General features: G+C 47.2%; 1 non-coding gene across 1 annotated transcript; it reads right to left on the bottom strand.

Moving 5' to 3' along the window:
- Positions 1–2,118: 2,118 nt before the first annotated feature.
- LOC141636228 (small nucleolar RNA R71) lies at positions 2,119–2,224 on the bottom strand. Its single transcript, XR_012540854.1, has one exon. It is a non-coding gene; the product is annotated as a small nucleolar RNA R71 (small nucleolar RNA).
- Positions 2,225–3,504: the final 1,280 nt, after the last annotated feature.

The raw sequence follows: 3,504 nt of genomic DNA, 5'->3' as shown, positions 1-3,504 counted from the left end.
ATGGGAAAATATAACCGATAAATGATGAAAAATAATAAATAAAAACGAGACAAAAGAAATAAAAGAACAAGAATGTACAAACAAAACACGAACTTCCCCAAACCAGCCGGAAAACTGGGGAAGTGAGTAGACCAGTAGCTACTCGTCAGCCTCCTCGTCCTCCTCGTCCTCCACTGTGTAGTCCGAGTCCACATGCTGCTCTCTCCTCCTCGCCTCCTCAGTTGTGCCCTCTTCCTCGTCACTGGCTGGCTCTGGGTACCCCTCGGCTGGGTAACGGTAGAAGGACGGGTGTGGCCAGCCCTCAGGGACGGGACGGTGTCGCCTCATGTGGTACTCGTATAGAGGGAACAAAGTAAGAGCTATGTCCCTCTCCATACGAGCCTGCCTTTCTACAAGCTCAAGCAACAAACTGTCACGACGTCCTTGGTCTATGACATCGGACGCCTCAAAAGGTGGAGGAGGTACAAAATTAGCCGGGTAAACCGGCTGTGTCTGGTCGGGCGCAGGAGTAGGGATCGTAGTAGGAATGGTCGTGGAAGTCTGGCCACCCGTAGCAAGTTTGGATCCCTCTCCGGTCTTAGGTCTCCTCCGCTTCCTAGAAGCCGACATGGTAGGAGGTGGTCGCAGCGGTAGGTGGTACATGGGCAATGGTGGAGGTAACCTACCCGTAACAGTGGGCAGGGGAACGAGACGAGATAAGGTGGTACAAGGAAGGGTCTTAGACAAGGAACCAGAAATCTTCCAAGTCTGGTGGTCGGAAGCAAGCCAAAACATGGACAGCATAGCAGGAATGCCAAGGTAAATATTAGTATCTAGGTACGGTAAGTCACGAGGGAAGACGGGGAAGACAGAACGGGCAATAAAAGTGGCTATGCCACCGCAGACGATGGTGCCCGTCTTCTTCTCCCCCACACTGTGAAAGTACTGGGCGGTCAGGTAAGCAATGTTAAGGACAAAGGGTCCCTCACTGTCAATGTTCAGGTACCCGCCCAAAATAGAAAGCTCAATGTTGTTCATATTGTTTGGTTCTTTACGGCCAAAAATAGTACTACCTATCAGACGCAGGGAGTATCGGGCAGGGGGAAGGTGGACCTGAGCTAGTTTGCACTCCTCGTATGTAGTCTGTGCCAAGGTCCTCCATAACATGCGGATGACCTTCCTAGGGCCACCAGTAGGACCCGTAAAAGAAAGTCTTATCCTAGTACCAAACTCCTCTAAAGTCCAGGAAAAAGTCCGGTTAAATAACTGAAAAGACACGGAAGCACAAGTGGGGTCAGTGTCGTGTGCCCCAGAAGAGAAGGTAAAGGAGCTGAAAAACTCGAGGGTCAGCTCCTTGAAGGTCAAGGCACTCATGGTCACTAGGCCATACATCCCCGTACCCCTCAAAATCTCATAAACTGGCTCGTAAATACCAAGTCTATCGAGTGACTGACGGCACAAAAACTTTGTAAACAAAAAATCACAGCTAGCTAAAGCAAAGAATTGAGTGCGATGAATAACATTTACAAAAATTACCTCGGGATAGTCGAGGTGCGAGCCGAGTGAGTCGTCCAATCGGATGGTGACGCGGCCAGCAGTAGGAGTACCTCATGCGCGACCCCGGCCTCTAGTACCTGAAGTAGAAACCCGTGCTCTGATGGAGCGAGGTACTAAGGCCGCCTGGTAGGCAGCTGTGATAGCTGGTGACCACGCAGCATAAGGATGCATTACCCTAAGGATGCATTACCCTAAACCAGTAAAGATGCCGAATATTGCAAGTCACTCGGAGCCTAAAGCATCGTCTATTCCTAAAGGTTTCAACCTCCAAACTGAGGACGGTAATACTTTTGATATCCGTCCGTCTTACATAAATTTGGGGGAGAGAAATATGTTCCGGGGTGTGGCGGGTGAAGATCCAAGGAAGCACATGGAGGTCTTTACTGATTACTGCTCTACTATTCACGCTACAAAGGGAGTAACACAAGACAATATAAAGGAAGTGCTTTTTCCTTTTTTCTATGACTGAGTCAGCTCGTGAGTGGCTGACTGATCTTGACCGGACAGCTGTTGGTATCACCAACTGGGAGACTCTCGCACTTACCTTCTACAAAAGATACTTCCCTCCTCAACGCACTAATCAGCTGAGGGGAAAGATTACTAGTTTCAAGTAGGCACTTGATGAGACTTTCTATGAAACTTGGTGTCGGTTCAAGAACTTGGTGAGGTCTTTTCCTCACCATGGTTTTGATCAATGGTTTTTGTGCAACCAGTTCTACAATGGGTTGTACAATGACCATAGAGCTATACTTGACGCCTCATCCAATGGAAGATTCCAAAAGAACATTGATGATGATAAGGGATAGGGTATTATTAGGAGATGGCGACCCATTGTGGAATATGGGAACCCACAGGATGGTATTCGAATGGTCCATTCGGTTGATAAGGCAGCCGTGGCTCAGCTGGAAGCCATGAATGCCCGGTTTGATAGATTGGAGCGGCAACCTGCTGGAGATTAAGAGATGGTTCATCTGTTGACTTGACAGAAAACTGTCATTTATGAGAGGTGTGGAAGCAATGATGGTCATACTGCTATTGACCGTCTTACTGAGAAAGAACAAGTCCTTGCTTTTCAGTAATACAGGCAAGGAGGAGGTTCTTATTACAACAATCAAGGGGCAGTCCATCCCAATTTGAGGTGGAAAAGTCAAAATGTTCTTAATCCCACTCCTCCACCGCAGCAGCAGCTATATGTCCCTCCTAACAAGGCTCAACAAGGCTTCCAAAAGCTTCCTTCCTTTCCTCCACTGAATCAAGGCGCATCATCTTCAAGTGGGGTAAGTGAGTTAGCTGAGTTAAAGATAATGCTCCAGTCGTTGACAAAGCAATGGCAGCTAAGTGAGCAACAGAAAGAAGCATCCATCAAGTAACTTGAAACTCAAGTTGCTCAGTTAGCCGCGAACCAGTCCCCGAGAAAACGGGGTCAATTGCCATCTCAATCTGAGAAGAATCCACACGAGAAGGTAAGTTTGATTAATTTGAGAAGTGGTCGTTCATATGAAGGACCAAAGTTTTCAACTTTAGATGACATATTAGACCCAAGGAAGGCCGTTAATGCTGATAAACAGTCAACTGTTGCTGAAAAGATGCCAAGTATAAAGGAAATACTCGATCGACTGATTTTAGGGGGTTGATCGAGTAGAATTGATGAAGAAAGTACTCGATCGAAAGGTAATTCTACTCGATCGAGTGAACGGGATAATCAGGGGATCGATCAAGAGGTCCAAACCACTCGATCGAGTGAAAAGTTTGAAGAATCTATTCGATCGAGTGGAAATTTGCCTCGATCGAACACTGCTGTTATTGAGGAACTCGATTGAGAGCCTGCTATTGCACGATCGAGTGACATTTCACCTGAAAGGACTCGATCCAGAGGCAAAAAGTCTCGATCGAGTGATAAAGAGCTTGAACCTGCTGAGACGTTTGAAGAGAGAAATAAAGGGCTCGAGATTCCTATTACTGTGCCCT

Source organism: Silene latifolia, chromosome Y (assembly GCF_048544455.1).
Source record: "Silene latifolia isolate original U9 population chromosome Y, ASM4854445v1, whole genome shotgun sequence".
Lineage (NCBI taxonomy): Eukaryota > Viridiplantae > Streptophyta > Magnoliopsida > Caryophyllales > Caryophyllaceae > Silene > Silene latifolia.
The sequence above is the reverse complement of the archived record's forward strand: the minus strand, read 5'-3'. Positions and strand labels throughout refer to the sequence as shown.